General features: G+C 40.4%; 1 protein-coding gene across 1 annotated transcript in view; it reads left to right on the top strand.

Annotated features, from left to right (window-relative positions):
* The window catches only part of ARHGAP10 (Rho GTPase activating protein 10), a 293,594-nt gene that overhangs the window by 236,777 nt on the left and 40,587 nt on the right, over positions 1–16,230 (top strand). The window lies entirely within an intron of this gene.

The following is a 16,230-nucleotide window of genomic DNA, read 5'->3' on the forward strand; positions in this document are numbered from 1 at the left end:
ACTCTGAGCCACGGACAGGCCACCAGTTGCTCTTTGTAATCAGGTGGTCAGTGGCGTGGGGTATAAGGTGATCCTGGTCTCCAAACGTGCCTTCATGTCTGACATTGTGACTCCTGCTGAGAGAATATTCCCTGAATTTGAAGTTAGTTGTCACTTTTTGTTCTCTTCTAGTCCGCTTTTTTTTTTTTTTTTTTAATTAGTATCTTTCATTTGTTATCTGTTTGAGATACTCAGGTTACATGGGTTTGGAAATGTGAGATTGGTGGCACCCGTAGCTCAGTGGCTAGGGTGCTGGCCACATACACCAACGCTGGCAAGTTCGAACCTGGCCTGGGCCAGCTAAAACAACAATGACAATAATAACAACAACAACAACAACAAAATAACCAGGTGTTGTGGTGAGTGCCTGTAGTCCCAGCTACTTGGGAGGCTGAGGCAAGAGACTCACTTAAGCCCAAGAGTTTGAAGTTGCTGTGAGCTGTGATGCGATGGCACTCTACCCAGGGCAACAGCTTGAGACTCTGTCTCAAAAGAAGAAAAAAAAATAAAAAGGAAATGTGAGATTGACTGTCAGAGGAGAAAGGAGATGAGGATGAGACTATCTGTAGTTTAAGATGAAGATCTTAAGCTGCTGTGACCACGAACAGCCAGGTGGTTAATACCCGAAGATCCATGTGAAGCAAGAACGGCCATCTCCAACTCACCCAACTCAGAGGAAGACTCGTGGTGCCTTCTGTAGTAACACAGAAGGGCTCCAATGTTCTGGAATGTTCTGGGGTTCGTCTCAGTTGCTCAAGACATACGTGCGTATGATACAAGTGTTAGTTTTCAATCAGGTCCTTACTTTTAGAGGAAGGGCGTGAATCATTAAAATTAACCCATAATTTCAGAACTTCCTTTCAGACGTTAGCTTCAACTTCTGTTCCCAGCTAACTTTTTAATTCTTTCTCTCACATTCAGTCTTTCTCAGCGGAGTTGCTAACAAGGAGTAAAATTGACTGGTTTGAATTGCACCTTCTCTTACATCTCACTTGTCCTCTGGTGAAGTGTGAATAAAATAGTGAAATAAGCAAATATTGGAAAGCAGGATGGGAAAAAGAAATGAAGACGACATAGGAAACCTGAATTGGTTCATTGGCCCTTGAGCAAAATGAAACCGACTGTATTTCATAAAGGAGACGATCAGAGAGGGGCGTTTTGTCTTAGAGTCATGTTTACTCTCTTGGCATTCTTAAGAATGGAATCCTAATAATCAAGTTTATGCAGCATATTAATCTTTAGTTTTGGGGTCACTTAATGATTATTAATGAGCAGGAATCTTCTGTAGAGGTAGTCAGCACATCTCTCATGGGAACACTCAAGATGGTATACAATCATAGCTTTCCTGGTTTTTAGGTGATATAATAATTCTTAAAAATTATTTGATATTAAGGGGAAAAATAATTGTCAAATACTCAGCCCCTTTAGTTGGTTTTTGATTGTTGTTAGATGGTGGTTTATTCTATATTTTTTATTTTATGGAGTATTTTTAAACTTTACATTTAATCTTGATGGCAGCCTTAACATTTCTTTTTGGAACGTTGTCAGGAGGCGGAAAATGCAATTTATTTTATAATAGTTTAGATTTTATCATAGTTTATCATGCTTTTTTAAGACACAGGGCCTTGTTCTTGTTGCCCAGGCTGGAGTCCAGTCTGTGATCACAGGTCACTGTGGTCTCAAACTCCTGAGCTCAAGTGATCCTCCCACCTCAGCCTCCTAAGTAACCGAGACTGTAGGCATGTGCCATCACATCCAGCCTTATTTTATCTCAGGTTGTAAAATACTGCACAAAGCAATTAAAACTATGATTCTTCCACCCCCTTCCCGATTATTTTTATTAATAGCTAAGCTTCAGTGAAATTCCAGTTGCAGGAAAAGTCTTTTTAGAGAGAACAAATAGGCTTTTATATCTTGTAAATTCTAAAATATTGGGGAATCATTGAAGAAAAGTGGCAAATTCATTTTCTGGACAAAAGCATCCAGGGAAGGAATACCAAAAATTATTGAAAATTAAAAATTAGCTATTTGCGGGGGATGCATACCTGTTGTCCCAGCTGCTCAGGAGGCTGAGGCAGGAGAATCACCTGAGCCCAAGAGTTTGAGATGCAGTGAGCTGTGATCAAGCCACTGTACTTTAGCTCAGGCAACAGAGTGAGACTGTCTCCAAAAAAAATAAATAAAATAATTATTTATAAGGGCCGTGCCTGTGGCTCAAGGAGTAGGGCGCTGGCTCCATATTCTAGGGGTGGCAGGTTCAAGTTTGGCCCCGGCCAAAACTGCACAATAACAATAATAATGTTATAGAATGTCATCTAGCATATTGAAAGCTTTACCCTTTCTGTAAAAAGATATATTCTTATCACTAGGACTTTTTTGTTTTAAGTTACCTGTATCTTCTAATTGTTAATACTACTTGAAAGTTTCAAAAAGTTTAGTTTTGGGGTGGGGGTTCTTACTGAAAGTAGTGAAGTCACTTCCCATGTTTAGTTTTGGTGAAAATATGCATTTATAGACATTCAATTGATTATTTTTCCAAATTTTCTCATTTATATGGAATGGGTAGCATATTTATATGCAAACATGCCCCCCTTTCTCATTGTAGTTAGTAAATGTATAAGTTTAATTTGACTTCATAAAATCCAGGACAAATTTTTCACTTAGAAGTTAAGTGGACTATCTGCCAAGATGGAAGGAACTGGATAGGATGACTAGAGATTTTCTTGAGCCCTCTGATTTGGTCACGAATTTGGTATTTGAGTGAAGTGGTTTGTGGTATGTTATTTCTTGTTCTGCATGGAGTAGACTCTGGAACTATGCAGTGTACCCAACAGCCGATCTGGGAACTCATTCGGAATTGGTTTCAATTCAACATCAGGCAGATCAAAAAGTCATTAGCAAAGAGTGAGCAAGCCTGCTAGCGTGAGCCGCAGCACCACGGGCCTGGAAGCAAAAAATCCCAGCCTGTGAAACAGGAGAGAACTCCTCTGCAGTTAGATGTGCTTTTCATTATGTTTTATTCAGCCCTACCCCCGATGGAGAGATGCCTAGTTAACTAAAGAAACTTAGTATCTCTACATCCATAAAGAGTTTAAATGGTGCTGGCAGGTTTCCCTATGTTGTGTATACTCATTATACTCATTATCTTTGTAATATATGTTAAATGATACTGAACTTATTTGCAAAAGAATTTAAATGCTGGCTACTTGCTTAAGGATGTTTATTGATGACTAATATGGATTAAAATGGATATAGTATCTGCCAAGTTTTCTTAATTAAAGCAACTAGCAAACCTTTATGAGATTCTCACCTTTTATTATTTTGTAGTAGCCTTATTACTCATTTTTAATTTATTTTTTTATTTTTATTAAATTATAGCTGTGTACATTAATGTAATCAAGGGGTACAATGTGCTGGTTTTAATATACAATTTGAAATATTTTCATCAAACTGGTTAACACAGCCTTCACGGCATTTTCTTAGTTATTGTGTTTAGACACTTATATTCTACACCTACGGAATTTCACATGTACCCTTGTAAGATGCACCATAGGTGTGGACCCACCAGTTACCCTCCCTCCACCCATTCTTCCCCCTCCCCTCCCTTTCCCCATGTTCTTGGGCTATAATTGGGTTATAGCTTTCATAAGAAAGCTATAAGTTGGTTTCATAGTAGGGCTGAGTACATTGGATACTTGTTCTTCCATTCTTGAGATATTTTGCTAAGGAGAATATGTTCCAGCTCCATCCATGTAAACAGGTAAAGTTTACAGGTAAAAAAACATCCATGTAAGAGGTAAAGTCTCCATCTTTCTGTAAGGCCATACTGTTCATTTTTATATAGCATTTAATGTCATGAACTTCAAAGCTGAATAGATTTGGCTTAGTCAGTTGTGGAAAAGCAAAATAGGAGGTAGGCTGATAAATGTTAAAAAGAAGATTAGCAATCAAAGGTCTGCTTTCATTTCATTCTCAAGTGTTTTTATTTCCATAGAACTAATAGCAAAGTCACTCTAAGAAAGTTAAGTGTGTGGTTTCTCTTGCCCACCCTAACTTAGGTCCTTATACCTCTTATGTGAGGAGGGGGTGTCATGGTGGTTGTAATTCCCCCGACACAGGGAAATGTCATGAGGCTACACAAGATGAAAGTGATCTTTGTTGTTTTTCATTCAAGGAAGAAGAAATTTTAAGCCAAGGTTTGGAGAGGGGGGGGGATATGAGGATTACCATCTGAAGCTCTTTCTTCCTTTCTGCTAGCTCTAATTTTAAACAGAACCAGACATTTCCAGGCCTAGTTTATATGTATCTTCTCGTGTAATTAGGTATTCTGTGCCTATCTTCTTTTGTAACATGATATAGCAGCTTACTTACTTAGGCAACTTAAAAAAATATGATTTATAGCGAGTTGCAAACAAAATCATCTTGCGAGCCAATTGGCAGGGTATGATACCACTTTAGTGTTGGTCTTCCTTGGGTATCATTGGGTTGGCACTTTAACATTTGGATCCCGAATGTGCTAACGGCAGCACGTTTTGTCGAGCATGTGTTATTGTAGTCCTGCAGCATGGTGGAAACCAGGATGAGGATACAGAGCCTTAGAAGCAGAAAGTGAAAATATTCACTGCTGTTGAGGGAGAGATGGGTAAGCAGTGAAGTATGATCATCCTTTTATCTTAAGTAGAAACATCCTGACCTGGGTCAGTCTCTAAAATCAGAGTAAGACGAGTAAGATGTGTACAGACAGCTGTCCTTTCACCCTGAATAATATCAAATTAGAACTTTGAATCATTACCCAACATTTATTTATTTATTTATTTTGAGTCAGAGTCTCAAGCTGTCACCCTGGGTAGAGTGCCGTGGCGTTACAGCTCACAGCAACCTCTAACTCTTAGGTTTAAGCAATTCTCTTGCTCCAGTCTCCCAAGTAGCTGGGACAACAGGTGCCCACTACAACGCCCGGCTGTTTTTTGGTTGCAGTTGTCATTGTTGCTTAGCAAGCCCAGGCCAGGCTTGAACCCGTCACCCTAGGTGTGTGTGGCCGGCGCCCTGCCGACTGAGCTACGGGTGCCACCCATTATGTAACATTTAGATGGCATGTGTCCACGAGAATAGTGATGAGGATATAAATTAGCCACCTTAGGTAGGCAGCAAGAATCTTGTTCGGTTTTGGCCTGAGCAACAGAGTAGAAAACTGGATAGCAGGCCCTTATGAGGTCTTTTTAAATGTAGGTTTTTAATTCTAAAATATACGGGCTATTAAAATTGGAAATCATACCACGTATCTATTGAGGAGCTTCTATAAGTTCCACAGCCTGCCACACATAGTTTCTCCTTTCAAGGAGTCAGTTTCTATTCTCATTCTGTTTGTCATGACAGGGAAATGAGAATAACCAGCTTGGTAGTAGGTGCCCAGTGCTGGGCTGGGGGCCATGGGAGCTCCGAGGAAGGGAGCTCCCTTCCTCAGAGCTCTTGGGTTGCAGGATGTAGGAAAGATGTTACGGCTTCCTTGAACTGAGCCATTTTGGCAGTTAGATGGGAAAGGGTTTCAGGTTGGGGGACTAGCTGAGGAATGGTGGCAGCCGTGAGCAGGAGCCAAACGAGGGCAGGAGGAGGCCCACCTGGTGAGAGGGGGGCAGAGTTGCCAGTCGTGCGGGAGAGGTGGGCCCAAGGAGGGAGACTCGGCCAGAGCCAGGGAAAAATGGGTGGCCGTAAGCCTGGGTTGAGGAATATGTCTAATGATGCTGTACTGACTTGCAGGCACATTACTTCTGGTCTCTAAATCTGTTTTCTTAACTGCATTGTTATCTAGGTAATGATAATGTCTCCACTGAAGATGGCTGGGAAAGTTAAGGTAGTATGTTTGGCACAATGCCTGGCATGTAGCAAGTGCTCAAATGCCAGGTGCTGGTAAGCAGTAGTGTTCTTAAAGCCAGAGAAAGGTGCCTTTTGTTTAAAATGGTAAGAGGAAGCATGGAATATTTTTCAGCAAGGGAGAAAAGCCGCAACATTTTGCAAATAATATTTAAGGAAACTTAATCTGCCAGTGGAAATCTGGAAGGCCCCGGTAGAGGGCTGGTTAAGTAAGCATAGGTTCATGTGGGCTTGAATTAGCACAAGGAAGGGAAAATAAAATGGCTGTCTGGGAGAGATGTTGGAGCAAATTGTTTGGATTTCGTAACTGACTAGAGAGGGATATGCAGCCGATACTCAAGATGGGTATTGTTAGCCACAGCTTAGGCTCATGGGTAAATCTGTCATTGTATTCTTGCCTTCATTTTGCCATGAGTTCCACCCCCCCCCCAAAGTTTAAAAATATTTAGACCATCTTTCCATCAAAAGGAAGGGAACATGGCCTTTTGTCATTGTGTTTAATACATATTTACATATTACATGTAACAGCTCTGGACAGTAGGTTTGGTAAAAAGGTAGTGTAAAATGTATTCATGTAAGTAGTGTACATGGAAAGTTAGTGTAAAGAGGTAAATAATTAGTAAAGTGTTGGATCTTCCCAGAGAAAGAGCAGTCTCTCACCCCTGTGAACGAGTTAGAGCTCTGGGACAGACACATATACCTGTGAACGAGTTAGAGCTCCGGGACAGACACATAACCATATTCGTCCATAGGCTCATCTTAAAGGGAGGCCACTGCTGTAGTAAGAGCCCCCTAACTTCTTGGAAGTCAAGGATGGATAGCTGGGGGCTCTCATCTCAGTTCCCACAAGAGCATCTTTAGAAAGCTCCTTTATGGGCTGGGCACGGTGGCTCACACCTGTAATCCTCACATTCTGGAGCCCTAGAGTTTGAGGCTGTGGGAGCTGTGATCATGGTACCCTACCTAGGGCAACAGAGTCTCAGAAAAAGGGAAGGAGGAAGGGAGGGAGGCAGTCTCCTTTATGAAAACGTGTTTCTAAGAGAGGTGCATCTACCCTGTCCTCTCCACAATGTAGCAGGACACAAAGGCCCTCTGGAAAACCATTGTCAACATAGATTTTCATTCTATGCTTGTTGGTGATTCCTTGTAGACATATCTGGTCAGCTCAGTACAGAATTATGATCAATCCAGGTAGCTATACACAAGTAGATCTTTGTTACATGGCAATCTTTCTTCCCTCTATTTTTATCATCATGTTTTTGCATGACACTTCGTGGGTGGGCTCTGGATAATAACTTCAAGATGTCCTCTTGCCATCTCCTCGGAGCAATATTATGATTCGTTGACGTGGGATTACTATGTTGTGAAGTCAAATCTAAGATCAGGCTCGAGTCCGTGACAGCATATGTAGACAGATTATTTCTTAACTCGCTTTTACAACGATGAGATCAATGGGTCGGAAAAGGCAGCCAGAAAATTCAGGGCTGTAATTGAGTTGTGGCGTCCCCACAAATCATGCGTGACGCCTCCCTTGGACCGGCGCCTCCCAGAAACCTCCCATGGAGCTCAGCCCCCCTAACGCTGCTGACAAAGCAAAAGGCAACTTCTTCTGTGACTTTCTATATAATTTCAACTGTGCTTCTGTGTGGGATGAACGCTTCCCCCTTTCTCTGGAGGGAGGGAAAAGAAGCTTATTTAATGCCTTTAAAAAAATACATAGCTGCTTTCTGTGGTGAAAACCAGTTCATGGCAGGTAACTAGAATTTATAAAAGAGAGAAAAATTCTTTAAAGCTTGTCTCCCCGTGGAGTGGGCTTTTTTTCTTCGCTTCTAATAGCTTTTATTTTAATTTCTAGTTCTGAATTCAAGCAGCTGTCACTCTCTTTATAGCCCTCTTTGAAACTCTCACGGCGTAGGAGGTAGCTGGGCTGTCTAAGAAACATCTTTTCAAACCAACCAAAGTATTGTTTATCCTGAATGAAACAGAATATTTAAAGCTGTCAAGAGTGGACTGATTTGAAACGTTTTCTTTGGTAGTCAGGAGGATGAGCAGGAATCTTGAAGGGAAAGGTATTATCTCCGTGTGGTCAATCCCAAGTGACTTTGACTACTCAGAAAGATCTCTGGACCTTGAGTAACGTCACCACCATATACGAGCGCTGTGTACACTCAGTATAACAAAACAAACTCATGGTCTGTTCATTCCCACTTACTGTAACCTTACCAGCTGCTGAGGAAAAAGAAACAATACTGGAAACAAAAAAGAGTGAGTCAGCTCTGGCGGATACTCCTGCTGGTGTTGACCTTGAGTTGTCTCCAGGTGGGTTTTCTTTGCAGTCTGGCTGCCTCTGAATGTCCATTCTGCCTTCCATGGATTCCTGCAGTGGACTCCAGTGTCACCTTAGGATGAAGAAAAAAAAAATCTTCAAGCCTATTAAAATGAATTTGGGGGCTGGCATTTTGGATCTACTAATGACCTCCAATATTAGCGGCATGATTTTTGAGCTTAAAATGTGATTATGTTTTATTTTTCTCTTTGGGTCAGATTAGAAATAATGATTACCTAAGTCTTTTTATGTTGGTTATTTTAGAAACATATTCTTTCTCTGCAGACTTTTAATAATTCAAGTACATGACACAAAGTTGAGAGAGTAATAATGGTGAAGTTACATATTACCCTATTATGTTTCAAATACCGTTCTCAGCAATATTTGTTAAACTTAGGTAATCCTCCGAACAATCCTACGGGGAGTATTATTATCCCTGTTTTACAGTTCAAGAAACGGAGGCACTGAGAGGGTCAATAACTCACCCACGTCTCACCGCTGATCGGTGACAAGGCAGGATTGAATCCAGGCCGTCTGATTCTGGGGTCTGAGTTCTTTACCAGTCTGCTCAAGTACTGAACGCAAGTGCCACAGGGAACGGCTTTGTCTTCCCTGGAGTCAGCAACAGACATTGCCGGTTATCTCTTGAGTCCTTTCAGAGATATTCTTTGCCTTTCCTAGAATATGTTAAGTTACTCTTTTTTAATTTTAAAAATGATTCTCAGTTTTTTTCATTAAAAAAATAAAAGGTTAGTATTGTTGTAAGGGAATCAGACCTGTGATTTTTTTTTTTTTTTTTCCAAGACAGAGTCTCACTTTGTTGCCTTTGGCAGAGTGCTATGGCATCATAACTCACAGCAACCTCAAACTCTTGGCCTCAAGCGATTCTCTTGCCTCAGTCTCCCAAGTAGCTGGAACTACAGGCACCCGCCACAATGCCCAGCTATTTTTAGAGACAAGATCTTGCTCTGGCTCAGGCTGGTCTCGAACCTGTGAGTCCAGGCGATGCACCTGCTTCGGCCTCCCAGTGTGCTAGGATGATAGGTGTGGGTCACCATGCCTGGCCCTGGACCTGTGGTCTCGATACAGGAGATGAAGCAGAAGGAAGAGCCAAAGCTAACTATGGTTTTAAACCTGGCACACAGTACACGTTAACAAGCATCAGATCTCCAGGAGATAGTCTGGGGCGTATTATTATGGAAGTGGTGGTGGGGGGAATGATCAATTTTAATTCATTGATATTAACTGCTACAGTATTTTATTGTGATTTATGTAACCACTTACCTAAATGAACTGTGTTTGGTCTTGGGTTGTTGTAGTGAGGATATCTCAGGTGTCTGAGGCTTTAACAGGTTGTTAAAAATTAAAAAGTGAATGCAATTGGGAATTTGCTGCCTGGGTATGCTGGATTTTACTGTTCATTTCTTTTTTCTCCTTTTTTCTTTCCTCTACTACCTTTGTTTTTTATTTAAAAAATTAAATAGTATATTCCTAGGTCTGAAAAATCAAAAAGTATAAAAAGACACAGAAAGACTCCATGCCATCCCATTGATGCAGTTCTTGCATCTGCAAACCAGATCTGTAACCGCTGATACTAATGGGTTGAGCCATCTAAAATTGCCATCTTCAGGTGCAAAGCTAATATCAGCAATTTCAATTTTTTTCCCATGTCATACATCAAAAATAGTAAAGGTTCAAGAATTTCATGTAGTTTAACCAGTAGACTGAAATCCTTCCAGAGTTGAGATCAGAAGTGGATTGATGATCACTGTTGTTTGTAAGGTTGTATGTGCTGTATGCACATTTTAAGAGAGGAAAATATTAAATCTGTAATACTAAAATCACATTTGACTTCTGCAGTGATAAAGAGGTGCCTATGTTATCCGTATATATTGAGCGTTACAATTTTAATACATTGTTTTCCTTTCTTCAAATGTGCATGCTTTTTTTCATTGGCACATTTTGTATAAGCAGATAGAAATATAGGTCCTTATTTAGCCTCTTCTGAACCCAGAAGCCAATTCTGCACCTTTTTGGTTTTTAAAACATTTATGGTATATAATATTCTAATTTCTCTTCAGACGGTATAAATCTTTTGCTTTCTGTAGTATACCTTGTATTGCTTTCCATGTCAGTGCAAAGAGAGCTGCCCCCTTTTTCTGTTGCTGTGTAGTATCCTGTGTGTTCTACTGTACGGATGTACTCATAAGAGGACCTTGTATACCGCAGCCCAGCCAAGCACAGTCACATAATGTAGATCCCTTACCAACCACACACAAGTGTTAGGCTTTCCAAGGATGATAAAAATATTTCCTTAGACATAATGTACTCGATATGCTTTTGAATGAAAAAAGCAAGTTTTAAAACAGAGCTTTCAAAATCTCACTTTTAAAGGAAAAACTATGTAAGTATACTACAAGCATAGAAATAGACATGGAAAAATAATCATTTATAACAAAGATTGTCCTTAGGTGATGACTGGCTGATAGTTTTCTTTATGTGTGCACATCTGTATTTCCTACTTTTCCAATAGTCCATTTACTCATCACACACACACACACGTGAGAACACATACATACACACACTACGTGCCTTTTTTGTATTTCAATTATAAAAGCTTCAGCTTAATTCTGAAGAAATAACTTTATACGTGATGTGTTGAGCATAAGTTTAAGATTCTAAGTAGAAGGGATGAGAAGTAGAGCTCTAGGGAGAGTATGGGGCCCCCCTAGCATGAGGTGACCTGGAGACTTCACTGGTACCACATGGAGAGTCACCAGCTCTTATTGCTTAATGTTTTCCTGTTATGTTTAATTTTGCTTTTTCTCTGAGATGGAGTCTTACTCGGTTACCCTGAGGAGGATACAGTGACGTCATCAGCTCACGGCAGCCTCAAACTCCTGGGTTTAAGCCATCCTCCTGCCTCAGCCTCCTAAGTAACAGGTGCCCACCACCATGCCTGGCTAGTTTTCCCCCCTGTTTTTGGTAGAGATGGGGTCTCACTTTTGCTCAGGCTGGTCTTGAACTTCTGAGCAGTCCTCCTTCCTCAGCCTCCCAGACTGTTGGCATTACAGGCCTGAGCCACCGCACTCGGCCCTATTAGTTTTGATATTAATATATCTTTTACCTTTACATAAGTAGCTCTTTCCTTGTCATATTGTCCTGGCATTTCAGGATCACTATTGTGGGAAACAGGCAGCAAAGAGTTCCAGTGAATGGTAGACTCATCTGTGGGTTAGTCTGGATTTAAATTCCTGCCCTCTTGATGCCTTTTATGATCTCAGCAAATCCCCCTTTAAGCCTCACAAGTTTGGGCAATAGAACTTTGACATGGTTTTTGCCAAAAACAACTGAGTTAACGGTTGTAAATCAGCCAATAGGTAGTAAATACTCAAGAATTTTAGCTTATGTTTTCTTGAGGGCCTGATGTACAACATAGGAGGGCTTCAAATATGCTTGCACATACAGTATACTTTCAAAGAAAATGCAGTTTAGTCTTTTATTTGTGGTGGTTTTTGTCCAGTATAATACCTAGGCTTACTGGTTGCCAGTGTCTTCTACCTGGCAGTTGATACTAATGAACGTTGTTCAGGTGAGAAGAGTTTCTAGGCGAGGAGGACAGGTGGATGCAGAGGAATCTAACAGCCTTCATTGCCTCAGCTGGGCTGGAGTTTGTGCGCTAAAGCACCTTGCTCTAAATTTCCAGAGCTGTCAAAGTGGCAGCCTTCCTCAGAAGTTTATGGAAGGCAATTTGATTCAGTATCTGATTACCTTTTTGGTTCTCAAGGATGATAGTCCATGGTTATTATATTTTTTGTTTGTTTATGTAGGCAAAAATTTGAGCCTGTAAATAATGCCCCAGGATTGTGATTATGATATAAAAATGCCCTGTGCTTTATAGAGTAAAGCAATTTCCTTTGACTAGATTGACATTGTGACCGAATTGGTCTTCCTTGCTTTGTAATTGAATTGCTGCAGACCTCCATCGACCTTTGCGAGAGGCAGAGGTGGCTGCTGGGGTTGGAGCCTCCTGCCTGTTAGCTGCTGCTGGAACGTCATAATGAGGGCCATAGTTTCGGTCACATGATGGATGATAACAGCTGATTCTCTTATCAGCTTTTCCTGGCATACACTTTTAGCATAGTTTAGCTTTAGCTTTTTTCCGTAAGCATTATGCTTAATATTTTAATTCTTTGGGCAATAGAAAATAAAATCCAGTACATAAATGTATGGCGATTTCCCCACATCTTTTTGTGCCTTATTGTGCCCTTTTAATTGATAGTTCAGGAGTTGCCTCTTTTGCAGTTTTCTGGGGGATGCGGACCTGTATGTGTTTTGTTTCTGGGCCTTTGGGATTGGGGAGCGGGCAGCTATTTCTCTGAGAGTCACGTTTCCCTTTCCTAGATGTGACTTCAGATAAATAAATTGTATTCCCTGTGAATCGTTCCTTATCTAGCTACTGACTGCCATTAATCTTAGTAATATATGTGATTTGGCTTCATCATGATTCCCATTTGGTTTGTCTTGTTTCATGAGGGAAAACGACACAAGAGGGATGGGGTTGTTTGGCGCCCTCCCCAGGGTGACATTACTTGAACTTGCCGTTGAGAATTGGGGAACAGTGACTTGAGGAACCTCCCCTTTCCCTTAGCAATTGTAACCTGCCTCTTTCCCTGCTGAGAAACACAATTAGCTTTCTTTCCCTAAAGATCAATCAACAGGGTTAATTTCTTAACCTCGACCCCATTTTCCCTAACTGTATAAGACAAAAGGAAGATTTTCTGATCAAAGACTCTGAACTGTTAACAGTAATCATGTAATACCTACTACTCTACGGACAGTAGAGAAGAATTTCCTTTGAAAGTTAGGAAGTTTTAAGAAAGATATTCAATACATTTGTAATTTTTAAAAGTTCAATTCTAAAGACAAACTGTGAATTCCCCAACCTGTCTTTGTTATTTGGATTTGTTTAATAAGGGAACTCTGTGTGTGTGTGTGTGTGTGTGTGTGTGTGTGTGTGTGCGCGCGCGCGCGCGCGTTCATGCTCTTCTCCAGTTAAGGAAAATTAACGGAGAAAATAATATAATTTCCTGGGATGGGTTAGTAGGAGGATGAAGATAAATATTTATTCTGAAAAATCTGAAAACTATCTCAACTTTAATTTTGTCTTGCTTTGGACTATTTGTTTCTTTAAGTCTTGCCTGTTTGATGCCTCTATTGATAGTGCTTCAATAGCAGTAGGAAGAGAGTTAATCTTGTTCAATTCTTTGACCATTTTAATTTAAGTTGACTAGCATAAGGAAACACGTGAGGGGACTGCTGGTATTCTTGGGCTGGTTTGGTGTTAATTGGGTCCTGGCCATGACCCTCCTTGGCCAGGCTGCTCACAGGTGGCTCTGCTGTGCCCCCGGTGTCCTGTATATAGACTGTAGTAGCTTCTAGTTAGACAAGTCCTAGAACTCCATGGTGTTCTGGTCCAGCCAAGCACCTGGATAAGGTGTGAAGAAACAAGCCTGTTCACTTTTCTTCAACAACCAAGGAGTGGGCTTCTTGGAAGAGATGCTTCTTAGGTAATCCAGCTGGGTGAGGCAGGGTGTTCTGTGTTTGGGGCATGACCTTTTCCCATTTCCTTCAGTCTCACTATAAGTTTGGGTATCTGGCTGCTCCAGTTTCTGAAAGCCAATAATTACTAAAGTGCTAATGCTAAGGTCAAGATGCAAAATCAAAATATTGGAAAAAAACCATCATCCTTCCTACTGTTCTGGAAGTCCTACTCTTTGATTCAGAGTTGGAAGTCTTGACTATTTCACTGTCCATAATAATTTTCACCCAGTATTCTGAAAGCAAGCAGATGTTATGATATACTTCCAAGACTTGGATGGTAAGGATGAGGCCCTGAACAACCAGAACATCCTTGGATGCCACTGTCAAAGCAGAATTCCATACCAGATGGGTCATTGTTCTAATTCAGTACAACAGTTCTAAAGTGCCTCATTTTTATGAGTGAAGTGAAATACTTTGACCAGTATTAACCACATTTTAGGTAACAGTACTGTCTACCATACCCTACTCTTCATAGGAAGAGATCATTAAAGAATGGATGGTAACTGTACCCTTTGATCCTTATCAATCTCAAAATTCAGGTGTTAGTTCCCAGTGGTAGCGTCTCTTCTGTTGGCTGATGCTTCTCACTGGCTCCTAGACAGACTTACCTTTATTTACACAGATTGCCTTCCTATTTGTTGTTCAGCATTAGCTTTTATTTACATTGTCACATCCAACGGCATTTTGAACTGAGGGAGAGAAAACCTAAGTTTTGTAATATTTTAGTTTATGCTAGTCAGGGTAGCATTAGGCACTAGTTTTTGTTTTTTTTGAGACAGAGACTCACTATGTCCCCTTCTGTAGAGTTCTGTGGTGTCATAGCTCACACCAACCTCAAACTCTTGGGCTTAAGTGATTTTCTTGGCTCAGCCTCCCAGTAGCTGGGACTACAGGTGCCTGCCACAATGCCTGGCTATCTTTTTTTTTGGAGGTGGGGGGGTTATTGTTGTCATAGTTGTTTAGTAGGCCTTGGCTGGGTTCAAACCCACCAGCCCCAGTGCATGTGGCCAGCACCCTAACCTCTGAGTTATGGGTGCCAAGTGTAGGCACTAGTTTTTTGACATGATAAAATGATGTAGCAAGTTAGACTTTATTTTAGCAAAATGGAAATTATTCCAGAATGTATATGAAATGAGTTTGGTAGTTCTTTTCCTCATACCAAACATCACTCTCTTTTTCAATTCTCTGTAGGTTCTGGGTAGACTTAGGAGGGAAGGTCACTGTGGTTAGGAGATTTTATTGATGTCACATCTGCCACCTGGTGGAAACTGGGGCACGACTATCTCCTGCTTAGTTTTAAACAGACTTATGTAAGTTAACCAAACAAAGCTCTCTCCCCATGGCAGCATTTCATAATCCCCTCCCCATTTCAGGTTCTTCCCATCAGCTGTATTCCCAGAGCTGCGAGTCTGTCTGCCATGGTGACTTTTCCCTAACCATGGTGATTCTTGAGGATTTTTTCCCCCCTTCCCTACCCTCTGAGCCATCTGTATGGATGGATGTTAAGTTGGGCGGTTGGTTCTTCAGTCCTCCTTGGGTATAGTGTACTTCAAGCAGAAACATCAGTTGGGCAAAGAAGCTGTTGAAATATGTTAAGCAAGAGATTCTAGGTTGTTAGTAGGTGACCCTGTTAAAACATAGAACTTGCAAGATGACAGGAGGAGGAATTGAGGCCCAAGGTGGATGTGAATCAGAGTGGTTGTGCTCGCCCCCTGCTGGTGGAAGAGTCCACCTATTTTTGGTTGAAGTCACCCTTAAAAGTAAAATAAATGACGTTTAGCCTTGAGCTGTATTTCTCTGTAGAGTGAGCTTTTAACATATTCTCATTGATTTCTACTGTGGTTTTGGAGATTTTTTTCCTCAGAAAGTCTTACATACCAGTAGATAAAAATAATAGTTAAGAATATTAGCTTTCCACTTTCTGGAGTAGGTATGTATATTATAGTATCCAAGTTGAATTAGTACATGCAAATAAAGATGAAATATATTTTAGTAAATTCTACTTTCATAGTCAACTTTACGTTTACTGAATTTAATTTGAATAGTTAAGCAGTCTGACTGTCCTTTAACTATCAACATTTAGGAAAAATTTGTTTAAATGGGACATTAAAATGTTTTGAAAGTTTCTTGTTTTATAATAAATATTTTAAAGCTATAAAGTTATGTTTATGTTTTCTTGCCATGTTTTACAATTTTGATATGAAATGGGTTTTTATTATTGAGTTCTATATATTTCTTAATTTCCATTATCATTTTCTTTTTAACTGTATTTAGTCTACCAATGTATGGAAATTATAAGACTGTCCTTTTGTTTATTCTGCTAGTTATTCTGCAGTATTTACCAAGAGAATTTGTTAAGACTTCGTAGTCTTCAAAAATATTTTGTATCT

This window comes from Otolemur garnettii, unplaced genomic scaffold, assembly GCF_000181295.1.
Source record: "Otolemur garnettii isolate 467f Iridium unplaced genomic scaffold, OtoGar3 scaffold00041, whole genome shotgun sequence".
Classification (NCBI taxonomy): domain Eukaryota; kingdom Metazoa; phylum Chordata; class Mammalia; order Primates; family Galagidae; genus Otolemur; species Otolemur garnettii.